Source organism: Styela clava, chromosome 2 (genome assembly GCF_964204865.1).
Source record: "Styela clava chromosome 2, kaStyClav1.hap1.2, whole genome shotgun sequence".
In the NCBI taxonomy this organism is placed as follows: domain Eukaryota; kingdom Metazoa; phylum Chordata; class Ascidiacea; order Stolidobranchia; family Styelidae; genus Styela; species Styela clava.
Genome location: NC_135251.1, coordinates 15,966,952 through 15,981,363, shown reverse-complemented (window position 1 = coordinate 15,981,363; position 14,412 = coordinate 15,966,952). Strand labels below are relative to the sequence as shown.

The window sequence follows — 14,412 nt, the reverse complement described above, 5'->3', positions numbered from 1 at the left end:
ACAAATTGAACTATTCCGGAACAAAGAGGCGCCCGATAGCGCACTTGACTCCTTGATCGTTGGATAAAAAGTTTAACGCTCTACCGACTGAGCTAACCGGGCTACGGTCCGCATTAAAACAAAAGACATAACGGATGATAAAAATCAATGTTTTAGCAGCTAATACACATATAAGTGTGTTTCTGCATTGTGATATGTCCAACGCCATCTATACACAATCTAATCTTCCCGGAACAAAGACGCTCTACCGACTGAGCTAACCGGGCTACGGTCCGCGTTAAACGAAACATATACCGGATCGTCGGAATCTGTTTATTAGGCAGCTAATACAATTATAAGTGTGATTGTGCATTGTGTTATGTCCAACACCAGCTATACACAATCTAACGTTAATCTTCTCAGCGTGATTTATGTTTACAAATTGAACTATTCCGGAACAAAGGGGCGCCCGATAGCGCACTTGACTCCTTGATCGTTGGATGAAAACTTCAACACTCTACCGATTGAGCTAACTGGGCTACGGTCTGCATTAAAACCAAAGACATAACGGATGATAAAAGTCAATGATTTAGCAGCTAATACAATTATAAGTGTCTTTGTGCAATTTGCTATGTCCAACACCAGCTATACACAATCTAATCTTCCCGGAACAAAGACGCTCCACCGGCTGTGGTAACCGGGCTACGGTGTGCAGTCAAACAAAAGACATGACTGATGATAAAAATCAATGATTTAGCAGCTAATACAATTATAAGTGTGTTTGTGCATTGTGCTATGTCCATCGCCAGCTATATACAATCTATTCTTCTCGGAACAAAGACGCTCCAGCGGCTGTGGTAACCGGGCTACGTCTGCGTTGGAACTAAGGACATATTCTTTACTGCGTGATCTTTTTTACAAATAGATCCTTCCCGCAAAAAAAGGCGCCCGATAAGGGACTTGAACCCTTGACCGTTGGATTAAAAGTCCAACGCTCTACCGACTGAGCTAACCGGGCTACGGTACGCGTTAAAACAAAAGACATAACGGATGATAAGAATGAAAAATTTTGCAATAAGTGTGTTTGTGCATTGTGCTATGTCCATCGCCAGCTATACACAATCTAATCTTCTCGGAACAAAGACGCTACAGCGGCTGTGGTAACCGGGCTACGTCTGCGTTGGAACTAAGGACATATTCTTTACTGCGTAATCTTTTTTACAAATAGATCCTTCCCGCAAAAAAAGGCGCCCGATAAGGGACTTGAACCCTTGACCGTTGGATTAAAAGTCCAACGCTATACCGACTGAGCTAACCGGGCTACGGTCCGCGCTAAAACAAAAGACATAACGGATGATAAAAATGAAAAATTTTGCAGCTAATACAATTATAAGTGTGTTTGTGCATTGTGCTATGTCCAACACCAGCTGTATACAATCTAACGTTAATCTTCTCAGCGTGATCTATTTTTACAAATTGAAACTTTCCGGAACAAAGAGGCGCCCGATAGCGCACTTGACTCCTTGATCGTTGGATAAAAAGTTTAACACTCTACCGATTGAGCTAACCGGGCTACCGTCTGCATTAAAACAAAAGACATAACGGACGATAAAAATCAATGATTTAGCAGCTAATACAATTATAAGTGTGTTTGTGCATTGTGCTATGTCCAACGCCAGCTATACGCAATCTAATCTTCCCGGAATGAAGACGCTCCACCGGCTGTGGTAACCGGGCTACGGCTGCGTATTTCTTTAATGATCTATTTTTACAAATTGAACTATTCCGGAACAAAGAGGCGCCCGATAGCGCACTTGACTCCTTGATCGTTGGATAAAAAGTTTAACGCTCTACCGACTGAGCTAACCGGGCTACGGTCCGCATTAAAACAAAAGACATAACGGATGATAAAAATCAATGTTTTAGCAGCTAATACACATATAAGTGTGTTTCTGCATTGTGATATGTCCAACGCCATCTATACACAATCCAATCTTCCCGGAACAAAGACGCTCTACCGACTGAGCTAACCGGGCTACGGTCCGCGTTAAACGAAACATATACCGGATCGTCGGAATCTGTTTATTAGGCAGCTAATACAATTATAAGTGTGATTGTGCATTGTGCTATGTCCAACACCAGCTATACACAATCTAACGTTAATCTTCTCAGCGTGATTTATGTTTACAAATTGAACTATTCCGGAACAAAGGGGCGCCCGATAGCGCACTTGACTCCTTGATCGTTGGATGAAAACTTCAACACTCTACCGATTGAGCTAACTGGGCTACGGTCTGCATTAAAACCAAAGACATAACGGATGATAAAAGTCAATGATTTAGCAGCTAATACAATTATAAGTGTCTTTGTGCAATTTGCTATGTCCAACACCAGCTATACACAATCTAATCTTCCCGGAACAAAGACGCTCCACCGGCTGTGGTAACCGGGCTACGGTGTGCAGTCAAACAAAAGACATGACTGATGATAAAAATCAATGATTTAGCAGCTAATACAATTATAAGTGTGTTTGTGCATTGTGCTATGTCCATCGCCAGCTATATACAATCTATTCTTCTCGGAACAAAGACGCTCCAGCGGCTGTGGTAACCGGGCTACGTCTGCGTTGGAACTAAGGACATATTCTTTACTGCGTGATCTTTTTTACAAATAGATCCTTCCCGCAAAAAAAGGCGCCCGATAAGGGACTTGAACCCTTGACCGTTGGATTAAAAGTCCAACGCTCTACCGACTGAGCTAACCGGGCTACGGTACGCGTTAAAACAAAAGACATAACGGATGATAAGAATGAAAAATTTTGCAATAAGTGTATTTGTGCATTGTGCTATGTCCATCGCCAGCTATACACAATCTAATCTTCTCGGAACAAAGACGCTACAGCGGCTGTGGTAACCGGGCTACGTCTGCGTTGGAACTAAGGACATATTCTTTACTGCGTAATCTTTTTTACAAATAGATCCTTCCCGCAAAAAAAGGCGCCCGATAAGGGACTTGAACCCTTGACCGTTGGATTAAAAGTCCAACGCTATACCGACTGAGCTAACCGGGCTACGGTCCGCGCTAAAACAAAAGACATAACGGATGATAAAAATGAAAAATTTTGCAGCTAATACAATTATAAGTGTGTTTGTGCATTGTGCTATGTCCAACACCAGCTGTATACAATCTAACGTTAATCTTCTCAGCGTGATCTATTTTTACAAATTGAAACTTTCCGGAACAAAGAGGCGCCCGATAGCGCACTTGACTCCTTGATCGTTGGATAAAAAGTTTAACACTCTACCGATTGAGCTAACCGGGCTACCGTCTGCATTAAAACAAAAGACATAACGGACGATAAAAATCAATGATTTAGCAGCTAATACAATTATAAGTGTGTTTGTGCATTGTGCTATGTCCAACGCCAGCTATACGCAATCTAATCTTCCCGGAATAAAGACGCTCCACCGGCTGTGGTAACCGGGCTACGGCTGCGTATTCTTTAATGCGTGTTAATTTTTACAAATTGAACCTTCCCGAAACAAAGAGGCGCCCGATAAGGGACTTGAACCCTTGACCGTTGGATTAAAAGTCCAACGCTCTACCGACTGAGCTAACCGGGCTACGGTCTGAATTGAAACAAAAGATATAACACATGGTAAAAATCAATGTTTTAGCAGCTAATACACATATAAGTGTGTTTCTGCATTGTGATATGTCCAACGCCATCTATACACAATCCAATCTTCCCGGAACAAAGACGCTCTACCGACTGAGCTAACCGGGCTACGGTCCGCGTTAAACGAAACACATACCGGATCGTCGGAATCTGTTTATTAAGCAGCTAATACAATTATAAGTGTGTTTGTGCATTGTGCAATGTCCAACACCAGTTATACACAATCTAACGTGAATCTTCTCAGCGTGATTTATTTTTACAAATTGAACCTTTCCGGAACAAAGAGGCGCCCGATAGCGCACTTGACTACTTGATCGTTGGATAAAAAGTTCAACACTCTACCGATTGATCTAACCGTCTACGGTCTGCATTAAAACAAAAGACATAACAAATGATTTAGCAGCTAATACAAGTATAAATAAGTGTGTTTATGCATTGTGCTATGTCCAACGCCCGCTTATACACAATCTAATCTTCCCGGAACAAAGACGCTCCACCGGCTGTGGTAACCGGGCTACGGTCTGCGTATTATTTAATGCGTGATCTTTTTTACAAATTGAACCTTCCCGAAACAAAGAGACGCCCGATAAGGGACTTGAACCCTTGACCGTTGGATTAAAAGTCCAACGCTCTACCGACTGAGCTAACCGGGCTACGGTACGCGTTAAAACAAAAGACATAACGGATGATAAGAATGAAAAATTTTGCAATAAGTGTGTTTGTGCATTGTGCTATGTCCATCGCCAGCTATACACAACCTAATCTTCTCGGAACAAAGACGCTACAGCGGCTGTGGTAACCGGGCTACGTCTGCGTTGGAACTAAGGACATATTCTTTACTGCGTAATCTTTTTTACAAATAGATCCTTCCCGCAAAAAAAGGCGCCCGATAAGGGACTTGAACCCTTGACCGTTGGATTAAAAGTCCAACGCTACACCGACTGAGCTAACCGGGCTACGGTCCGCGCTAAAACAAAAGACATAACGGATGATAAAAATGAAAAATTTTGCAGCTAATACAATTATAAGTGTGTTTGTGCATTGTGCTATGTCCAACACCAGCGCTGTATACAATCTAACGTTAATCTTCTCAGCGTGATCTATTTTTACAAATTGAAACTTTCCGGAACAAAGAGGCGCCCGATAGCGCACTTGACTCCTTGATCGTTGGATAAAAAGTTTAACACTCTACCGATTGAGCTAACCGGGCTACCATCTGCATTAAAACAAAAGACATAACGGACGATAAAAATCAATGATTTAGCAGCTAATACAATTATAAGTGTGTTTGTGCATTGTGCTATGTCCAACGCCAGCTATACGCAATCTAATCTTCCCGGAACAAAGACGCTCCACCGGCTGTGGTAAACGGGCTACGGCTGAGTATTCTTTAATGCGTGTTCATTTTTACAAATTGAACCTTCCCAAAACAAAGAGGCGCCCGATAAGGGACTTGAACCCTTGACCGTTGGATTAAAAGTCCAACGCTCTACAGACTGAGCTAACCGGGCTACGGTCTGAATTAAAACAAAAGATAAAACACATGGTAAAAATCAATGTTTTAGCAGCTAATACACATATAAGTGTGTTTCTGCATTGTGATATGTCCAACGCCATCTATACACAATCCAATCTTCCCGGAACAAAGACGCTCTACCGACTGAGCTAACCGGGCTACGGTCCGCGTTAAACGAAACACATACCGGATCGTCGGAATCTGTTTATTAAGCAGCTAATACAAATATAAGTGTGTTTGTGCATTGTGCAATGTCCAACACCAGTTATACACAATCTAACGTGAATCTTCTCAGCGTGATTTATTTTTACAAATTGAACCTTTCCGGAACAAAGAGGCGCCCGATAGCGCACTTGACTACTTGATCGTTGGATAAAAAGTTCAACACTCTACCGATTGATCTAACCGTCTATGGTCTGCATTAAAACAAAAGACATAACAAATGATAAAAATGAATGATTTAGCAGCTAATACAAGTATAAATAAGTGTGTTTATGCATTGTGCTATGTCCAACGCCAGCTTATACACAATCTAATCTTCCCGGAACAAAGACGCTCCACCGGCTGTGGTAACCGGGCTACGGTCTGCGTATTATTTAATGCTTGATCTTTTTTAAAATTGAACCTTCCCGGAACAAAGAGGCGCCCGATAAGGGACTTGAACCCTTGACCGTTGGAATAAAAGTCCAACGCTCTACCGACTGAGCTAACCGGGCCACGGTCCGCATTAAAGCAAAAGACATAACGGATGATAAAAATCAATGATTTTGCAGCTAATACAATTATAAGTGTGTTTGTGCATTGTGCTATGTCCAACACCAGCTATACACAATCTAACGTTGATCTTCTCAGCGTGACCTATTTTTACAAATTGAACCTTTCCGGAACAAAGAGGCGCCCGATAGCGCACTTGACTCCTTGATCGTTGGATAAAAAGTTCAACACTCTACCGATTAAGCTAACCGTGCTACGGTCCGCATTAAAACAAAAAGACATAACAGATGATAAAAATGAATGATTTAGCAGCTAATACAATTATAAATAGATGTGTTTGTGCATTGTGCTATGTCCAACGCCAGATATACACAATCAAACGTTAATCTTCTCAGCGTGATCTATTTTTACAAATTGAACCTTTCCGGAACAAAGAGGCGCCCGATAGCGCACTTGACTCCTTGATCGTTGGATAAAAATTTCAACACTCTACCGATTGAGCTAACTGGGCTACGGTCTGCATTAAAACCAAAGACATAACGGATGATAAAAGTCAATGATTTAGCAGCTAATACAATTATAAGTGTGTTTGTGCAATTTGCTATGTCCAACGCCATCTATACACAATCCAATCTTCCCGGAACAAAGACGCTCTACCGACTGAGGTAACTCTCCGACTGAGCTAACCGGGCCACGGTCCGCGTTAAACGAAACATATACCGGATCGTCGGAATCTGTTTATTAAGCAGCTAATACAATTATAAGTGTGATTGTGCATTGTGCTATGTCCAACACCAGCTATACACAATCTAACGTTAATCTTCTCAGCGTGATCTATTTTTACAAATTGAACTATTCCGGAACAAAGGGGCGCCCGATAGCGCACTTGACTCCTTGATCGTTGGATGAAAACTTCAACACTCTACCGATTGAGCTAACTGGGCTACGGTCTGAATTAAAACCAAAGACATAACGGATGATAAAAGTCAATGATTTAGCAGCTAATACAATTATAAGTGTCTTTGTGCAATTTGCTATGTCCAACACCAGCTATACACAATCTAATCTTCCTGGAACAAAGACGCTCCACCGACTGTGGTAACCGGGCTACGGTGTGCAGTCAAACAAAAGACATGACTGATGATAAAAATCAATGATTTAGCAGCTAATACAATTATAAATGTGTTTGTGCATTGTGATATGTCCATCGCCAGCTATATACAATCTATTCTTCTCGGAACAAAGACGCTCCAGCGGCTGTGGTAACCGGGCTACGTTTGCGTTGGAACTAAGGACATATTCTTTACTGCGTGATCTTTTTTACAAATAGATCCTTCCCGCAAAAAAAGGCGCCCGATAAGGGACTTGAACCCTTGACCGTTGGATTAAAGGTCCAACGTTTTTTTTTTTTTTTTTTTTTTTTTTTTTTTTTTTTTTTTATTCTTTAAAAGTCCAACGCTCTACCGACTGAGCTAACCGGGCTACGGTCCGCGTTAAAACAAAAGACATAACGGTTGATAAAAATGAAAAATTTTGCAGCTAATACAATTATAAGTGTGTTTGTGCATTGTGCTATGTCCAACACCAGCTATATACAATCTAACGTTAATCTTATCTGCGTGATCTATTTTTACAAATTGAAACTTTCCGGAACAAAGAGGCGCCCGATAGCGCACTTGACTCCTTGATCGTTGGATAAAAATTTCAACACTCTACCGATTGAGCTAACCGGGCTACGGTCTGCATTAAATCAAAAGACATAACGGATGATAAAAGTCAACGATTTAGCAGCTAATACAATTATAAGTGTGTTTGTGCATTTTGCTATGTCCAACGCCAGCTATACACAATCTAATCTTCCCGGAACAAAGACGCTCCACCGGCTGTGGTAACCGGGCTACGGTCTGCGTTGGAACTAAGGACATATTCTTTAATGCGTGATCTTTTTCAAAAATTAAATCATTCCGGAACAAAGAGGCGCCCGATAGCGCACTTGACTCCTCGATCGTTGGATGAAAATTTCAACACTCTACCGATTGAGCTAAACGGGCTACGGTCTGCATTAATTGTAACAAAAGATATAACGGATGATAAAAGTCAATGATTTAGCAGCTAAAACAATTATAAGTGTGTTTGTGCATTGTGATATGTCCAACGCCATCTATACACAATCTAATCTTCCCGGAACAAAGACGCTCTACCGACTGAGCTAACCGGGCTACGGTCCACGTTAAACGAAACACATACCGGATCGTCGGAATCTGTTTATTAAGCAGCTAATACAATTATAAGTGTGTTTGTGCATTGTGCAATGTCCAACACCAGTTATACACAATCTAACGTGAATCTTCTCAGCGTGATTTATTTTTACAAATTGAACCGTTCCGGAACAAAGAGGCGCTCGATAGCGCACTTGACTACTTGATCGTTGGATAAAAAGTTCAACACTCTACCGATTGATCTAACCGTCTACGGTCTGCATTAAAACAAAAGACATAACAAATGATAAAAATGAATGATTTAGCAGCTAATACAAGTATAAATAAGTGTGTTTATGCATTGTGCTATGTCCAACGCCAGCTTATACACAATCTAATCTTCCCGGAACAAAGACGCTCCACCGGCTGTGGTAACCGGGCTACGGTCTGCGTATTATTTAATGCTTGATCTTTTTTTAAATTGAACCTTCCCGGAACAAAGAGGCGCCCGATGAGGGACTTGAACCCTTGACCGTTGGTTTCAACACTCTACCGATTGAGCTGAATGGGCTACGGTCTGCATTAATTGAAACAAAAGATATAACGGATGATAAAAGTCAATGATTTAGCAGCTAATATAATTATAAGTGTGTTTGTGCATTTTGCTATGTCCAACGCCAGCTATACACAATCTGATCTTCCCGGAACAAAGACGCTCCACCGGCTGTGGTAACCGGGCTACGGTCTGCGTTGGAACTAAGGACATATTCTTTAATGCGTGATCTTTTTTACAAATTGAACCTTCCCGGAACAAAGAGGCGCCCGATAAGGGACTTGAACCCTTGACCGTTGGATTAAAAGTCCAACGCTCTACCGACTGAGCTAACCGGGCTACGATCTGCATTAAATCAAAAGACATAATGGATGATAAAAGTCAACGATTTAGAAGCTAATACAATTATAAGTGTGTTTGTGCATTTTGCTATGTCCAACGCCAGCTATACACAATCTAATCTTCCCGGAACAAAGACGCTCTACCGACTGAGGTAACTCTACCAACTGAGCTAACCGGGCTACGGTCCGCGTTAAACGAAACATATACCGGATCGTCGGAATCTGCTTATTAAGCAGCTAATACAATTATAAATGTGTTTGTGCATTGTGCTATGTCCAACACCAGCTATACACAATCTAACGTTAATCTTCTCAGCGTGATCTATTTTTACAAATTGAACGTTTCCGGAACAAAGAGGCGCCCGATAGCGCACTTGACTCCTTGATCGTTGGATAAAAATTTCAACACTCTACCAATTGAGATAACCGGGCTACGGTCTGCATTAAATCAAAAGACATAACGGATGATAAAAGTCAACGATTTAGCAGCTAATACAATTATAAGTGTTTAGCAGCTAATACAATTATAAGTGTGTTTGTGCATTTTGCTATGTCCAACGCCAGCTATACACAATCAAATCTTCCCGGAACAAAGACGCTCCACCGGCTGTGGTAACCGGGCTACGGTCTGCCTTGGAACTAAGGACATATTCTTTAATGCGTGATCTTTTTTACAAATTGAACCTTCCCGGAACAAAGAGGCGCCCGATAAGGGACTTGAACCCTTGAACGTTGGATTAAAAGTCCAACGCTCTACCGACTGAGCTAACCGGGCTACGGTGTGCAGCCAAACAAAAGACATGACGGATGATAAAAATGAATGATTTAGCAGCTAATACAATTATAAATAGGTGTGTTTGTGCATTGTGCTATGTCCAACGCCAGCTATACACAATCAAACGTTAATCTTCGCAGCGTGATCTATTTTTACAAATTGAACCTTTGCGGAACAAAGAGGCGCCCGATAGCGCACTTGACTCCTTGATCGTTGGATAAAAATTTCAACACTCTACCGATTGAGCTAACCGGGCTACGATCTGCATTAAATCAAAAGACATAACGGATGATAAAAGTCAACGATTTAGAAGCTAATACAATTATAAGTGTGTTTGTGCATTTTGCTATGTCCAACGCCAGCTATACACAATCTAATCTTCCCGGAACAAAGACGCTCCCCCGGCTGTGGTAATCGGGCTACGGTCTGCGTTGGAACTAAGGACATATTCTTTAATGCGTGATCTTTTTTAAAAATTAAACCATTCCGGAACAAAGAGGCGCCCGATAGCGCACTTGACTCCTTGATCGTTGGATGAAAATTTCAACACTCTACCGATTGAGCTAAACGGGCTACGGTCTGCATTAATTGAAACAAAAGATATAACGGATGATAAAAGTCAATGATTTAGCAGCTAATACAATTATAAGTGTGTTTGTGCATTGTGCTATGTCCATCGCCAGCTATACACAATCTAATCTTCTCGGAACAAAGACGCTCCAGCGGCTGTGGTAACCGGGCTACGTCTGCGTTGGAACTAAGGACATATTCTTTACTGCGTAATCTTTTTTACAAATAGATCCTTCCCGCAAAAAAAGGCGCCCGATAAGGGACTTGAACCCTTGACCGTTGGATTAAAAGTCAAACGCTCTACCGACTGAGCTAACCGGGCTACGGTCCGCGTTAAAACAAAAGACATAACGGATGATAAAAATGAAAAATTTTGTAGCTAATACAATTACGAGTGTGTTTGTCCATTGTGCTATGTCCAACACCAGCTGTATACAATCTAACGTTAATCTTCTCAGCGTGATCTATTTTTACAAATTGAAACTTTCCGGAACAAAGAGGCGCCCGATAGCGCACTTGACTACTTGATCGTTGGATAAAAAGTTCAACACTCTACCGATTGATCTAACCGTCTACGGTCTGCATTAAAACAAAAGACATAACAAATGATAAAAATGAATGATTTAGCAGCTAATACAAGTATAAATAAGTGCGTTTATGCATTGTGCTATGTCCAACGCCAGCTTATACACAATCTAATCTTCCCGGAACGAAGACGCTCCACCGGCTGTGGTAACCGGGCTACGGTTTGCGTATTATTTAATGCGTGATCTTTTTTACAAATTGAACCTTCCCGGAACAAAGAGGCGCCCGATAAGGGACTTGAACCCTTGACCGTTGGATTAAAAGTCCAACGCTCTACCGACTGAGCTAACCGGGCCACGGTCCGCATTAAAGCAAAAGACATAACGGATGATAAAAATCAATAATTTAGCAGCTAATACAATTATAAGTGTGTTTATGCATTGTGCTATGTCCAACGCCAGCTTATACACAATCTAATCTTCCCGGAACAAAGACGCTCCACCGGCTGTGGTAACCGGGCTACGGTCTGCGTATTATTTAATGCGTGATCTTTTTTACAAATTGAACCTTCCCCCAAAAAAAGGCGCCCGATCAGGAACTTGAACCCTTGACCGTTGGATTTAAAGTCCAACGCTCTACCGACTGAGCTAACCGGGCTACGATCTGCATTAAATCAAAAGACATAACGGATGATAAAAGTCAACGATTTAGAAGCTAATACAATTATAAGTGTGTTTGTGCATTTTGGTATGTCCAACGCCAGCTATACACAATCTAATCTTCCCGGAACAAAGACGCTCTACCGACTGAGGTAACTCTACCAACTGAGCTAACCGGGCTACGGTCCGCGTTAAACGAAACATATACCGGATCGTCGGAATCTGCTTATTAAGCAGCTAATACAATTATAAGTGTGTTTGTGCATTGTGCTATGTCCAACACCAGCTATACACAATCTAACGTTAATCTTCTCAGCGTGATCTATTTTTACAAATTGAACGTTTCCGGAACAAAGAGGCGCCCGATAGCGCACTTGACTCCTTGATCGTTGGATAAAAATTTCAACACTCTACCAATTGAGATAACCGGGCTACGGTCTGCATTAAATCAAAAGACATAACGGATGATAAAAGTCAACGATTTAGCAGCTAATACAATTATAAGTGTTTAGCAGCTAATACAATTATAAGTGTGTTTGTGCATTTTGCTATGTCCAACGCCAGCTATACACAATCAAATCTTCCCGGAACAAAGACGCTCCACCGGCTGTGGTAACCGGGCTACGGTCTGCCTTGGAACTAAGGACATATTCTTTAATGCGTGATCTTTTTTACAAATTGAACCTTCCCGGAACAAAGAGGCGCCCGATAAGGGACTTGAACCCTTGAACGTTGGATTAAAAGTCCAACGCTCTACCGACTGAGCTAACCGGGCTACGGTGTGCAGCCAAACAAAAGACATGACGGATGATAAAAATGAATGATTTAGCAGCTAATACAATTATAAATAGGTGTGTTTGTGCATTGTGCTATGTCCAACGCCAGCTATACACAATCAAACGTTAATCTTCGCAGCGTGATCTATTTTTACAAATTGAACCTTTGCGGAACAAAGAGGCGCCCGATAGCGCACTTGACTCCTTGATCGTTGGATAAAAATTTCAACACTCTACCGATTGAGCTAACCGGGCTACGATCTGCATTAAATCAAAAGACATAACGGATGATAAAAGTCAACGATTTAGAAGCTAATACAATTATAAGTGTGTTTGTGCATTTTGCTATGTCCAACGCCAGCTATACACAATCTAATCTTCCCGGAACAAAGACGCTCCCCCGGCTGTGGTAATCGGGCTACGGTCTGCGTTGGAACTAAGGACATATTCTTTAATGCGTGATCTTTTTCAAAAATTAAACCATTCCGGAACAAAGAGGCGCCCGATAGCGCACTTGACTCCTTGATCGTTGGATGAAAATTTCAACACTCTACCGATTGAGCTAAACGGGCTACGGTCTGCATTAATTGAAACAAAAGATATAACGGACGATAAAAGTCAATGATTTAGCAGTTAATACAATTATAAGTGTGTTTGTGCATTGTGCTATGTCCATCGCCAGCTATACACATTCTAATCTTCTCGGAACAAAGACGCTCCAGCGGCTGTGGTAACCGGGCTACGTCTGCGTTGGAACTAAGGACATATTCTTTACTGCGTAATCTTTTTTACAAATAGATCCTTCCCGCAAAAAAAGGCGCCCGATAAGGGACTTGAACCCTTGACCGTTGGATTAAAAGTCCAACGCTCTACCGACTGAGCTAACCGGGCTACGGTCCGCGTTAAAACAAAAGACATAACGGATGATAAAAATCAATAATTTAGCAGCTAATACAATTATAAGTGTGTTTATGCATTGTGCTATGTCCAACGCCAGCTTATACACAATCTAATCTTCCCGGAACAAAGACGCTCCACCGGCTGTGGTAACCGGGCTACGGTCTGCGTATTATTTAATGCGTGATCTTTTTTACAAATTGAACCTTCCCGGAACAAAGAGGCGCCCGATAAGGGACTTGAACCCTTGACCGTTGGATTAAAAGTCCAACGCTCTACCGACTGAGCTAACCGGGCTACGGTGTGCAGTCAAACAATAGACATGACGGATGATAAAAATCAATGAATTAGCAGCTAATACAATTATAAGTGTGTTTGTGCATTGTGCTACGTCCATCGCCAGCTATACACAATCTAATCTTCTCTGAACAAAGACGCTCCACCGGCTGTGGTAACCGGGCTACGGTCTGCGTTGGAACTATGGACATATTCTTTAATGCGTGATCTTTTTTACAAATTGAACCTTCCCGGAACAAAGAGGCGCCCGATAAGGGACTTGAACCCTTTACCGTTGGATTAAAAGTCCAACGCTCTACCGACTGAGCTAACCGGGCTACGGTGTGCAGTCAAACAAAAGACATGACGGATGATAAAAATCAATGAATTAGCAGCTAATACAATTATAAGTGTATTTGTGCATTGTGCTACGTCCATCGCCAGCTATACACAATCTAATCTTCTCGGAACAAAGACGCTCCACCGGCTGTGGTAACCGGACTACGTCCTGTGTTGGAACTAAGGACATATTCTTTACTGCGGGATCTTTTTTACAAATAGATCCTTCCCGCAAAAAAAGGCGCCCGATAAGGGACTTGAACCCTTGACCGTTGGATCAAAAGTCCAACGCTCTACCGACTGAGCTAACCGGGATACGGTCCGCGTTAAAACAAAAGACATAACGGATGATAAAAATCAAAAATTTTGCAGCTAATACAATTATGAGTGTGTTTGTGCATTGTGCTATGTCCAACACCAGCTATACACAATCTAACGTTAATCTTCTCAGCGTGATCTATTTTTACAAATTGAACATTTCCGGAACAAAGAGGCGCCCGATAGCGCACTTGACTCCTTGATCGTTGTATAAAAAGTTTAACACTCCACCGATTGAGCTAACCGGGCTACGGTCTGCATTAAAACAAAAGACATAACAGACGATAAAAATCTATG

The 14,412-nt window shown here is 41.7% G+C and overlaps 18 non-coding genes across 18 annotated transcripts; all 18 read right to left on the bottom strand.

The window, feature by feature from the left end:
• Positions 1 to 924: 924 nt before the first annotated feature.
• Trnak-uuu (transfer RNA lysine (anticodon UUU)) lies at positions 925 to 997 on the bottom strand. Its single transcript has one exon. It is a non-coding gene; the product is annotated as a tRNA-Lys (tRNA).
• Positions 998 to 1,227: 230 nt separating this feature from the next.
• Positions 1,228 to 1,300, bottom strand: Trnak-uuu (transfer RNA lysine (anticodon UUU)). Its single transcript has one exon. It is a non-coding gene; the product is annotated as a tRNA-Lys (tRNA).
• Positions 1,301 to 2,673: 1,373 nt separating this feature from the next.
• Trnak-uuu (transfer RNA lysine (anticodon UUU)) lies at positions 2,674 to 2,746 on the bottom strand. The gene has a single exon. It is a non-coding gene; the product is annotated as a tRNA-Lys (tRNA).
• A 230-nt stretch (positions 2,747 to 2,976) lies between these two features.
• On the bottom strand, positions 2,977 to 3,049 carry Trnak-uuu (transfer RNA lysine (anticodon UUU)). Its single transcript has one exon. It is a non-coding gene; the product is annotated as a tRNA-Lys (tRNA).
• A 480-nt stretch (positions 3,050 to 3,529) lies between these two features.
• Trnak-uuu (transfer RNA lysine (anticodon UUU)) lies at positions 3,530 to 3,602 on the bottom strand. The gene has a single exon. It is a non-coding gene; the product is annotated as a tRNA-Lys (tRNA).
• Positions 3,603 to 4,238: 636 nt separating this feature from the next.
• Positions 4,239 to 4,311, bottom strand: Trnak-uuu (transfer RNA lysine (anticodon UUU)). Its single transcript has one exon. It is a non-coding gene; the product is annotated as a tRNA-Lys (tRNA).
• Positions 4,312 to 5,096: 785 nt separating this feature from the next.
• Trnak-uuu (transfer RNA lysine (anticodon UUU)) lies at positions 5,097 to 5,169 on the bottom strand. Its single transcript has one exon. It is a non-coding gene; the product is annotated as a tRNA-Lys (tRNA).
• Positions 5,170 to 5,817: 648 nt separating this feature from the next.
• On the bottom strand, positions 5,818 to 5,890 carry Trnak-uuu (transfer RNA lysine (anticodon UUU)). The gene has a single exon. It is a non-coding gene; the product is annotated as a tRNA-Lys (tRNA).
• A 1,348-nt stretch (positions 5,891 to 7,238) lies between these two features.
• Trnak-uuu (transfer RNA lysine (anticodon UUU)) lies at positions 7,239 to 7,370 on the bottom strand. The gene is made up of 2 exons: positions 7,334 to 7,370; positions 7,239 to 7,274 (listed from the first exon to the last, which is right to left on the bottom strand). It is a non-coding gene; the product is annotated as a tRNA-Lys (tRNA).
• Positions 7,371 to 8,905: 1,535 nt separating this feature from the next.
• Trnak-uuu (transfer RNA lysine (anticodon UUU)) lies at positions 8,906 to 8,978 on the bottom strand. The gene has a single exon. It is a non-coding gene; the product is annotated as a tRNA-Lys (tRNA).
• Positions 8,979 to 9,682: 704 nt separating this feature from the next.
• On the bottom strand, positions 9,683 to 9,755 carry Trnak-uuu (transfer RNA lysine (anticodon UUU)). Its single transcript has one exon. It is a non-coding gene; the product is annotated as a tRNA-Lys (tRNA).
• An 819-nt stretch (positions 9,756 to 10,574) lies between these two features.
• On the bottom strand, positions 10,575 to 10,647 carry Trnak-uuu (transfer RNA lysine (anticodon UUU)). The gene has a single exon. It is a non-coding gene; the product is annotated as a tRNA-Lys (tRNA).
• A 485-nt stretch (positions 10,648 to 11,132) lies between these two features.
• On the bottom strand, positions 11,133 to 11,205 carry Trnak-uuu (transfer RNA lysine (anticodon UUU)). The gene has a single exon. It is a non-coding gene; the product is annotated as a tRNA-Lys (tRNA).
• A 1,006-nt stretch (positions 11,206 to 12,211) lies between these two features.
• On the bottom strand, positions 12,212 to 12,284 carry Trnak-uuu (transfer RNA lysine (anticodon UUU)). The gene has a single exon. It is a non-coding gene; the product is annotated as a tRNA-Lys (tRNA).
• Positions 12,285 to 13,103: 819 nt separating this feature from the next.
• Positions 13,104 to 13,176, bottom strand: Trnak-uuu (transfer RNA lysine (anticodon UUU)). The gene has a single exon. It is a non-coding gene; the product is annotated as a tRNA-Lys (tRNA).
• A 230-nt stretch (positions 13,177 to 13,406) lies between these two features.
• On the bottom strand, positions 13,407 to 13,479 carry Trnak-uuu (transfer RNA lysine (anticodon UUU)). Its single transcript has one exon. It is a non-coding gene; the product is annotated as a tRNA-Lys (tRNA).
• A 244-nt stretch (positions 13,480 to 13,723) lies between these two features.
• Trnak-uuu (transfer RNA lysine (anticodon UUU)) lies at positions 13,724 to 13,796 on the bottom strand. The gene has a single exon. It is a non-coding gene; the product is annotated as a tRNA-Lys (tRNA).
• Positions 13,797 to 14,039: 243 nt separating this feature from the next.
• On the bottom strand, positions 14,040 to 14,112 carry Trnak-uuu (transfer RNA lysine (anticodon UUU)). The gene has a single exon. It is a non-coding gene; the product is annotated as a tRNA-Lys (tRNA).
• Positions 14,113 to 14,412: the final 300 nt, after the last annotated feature.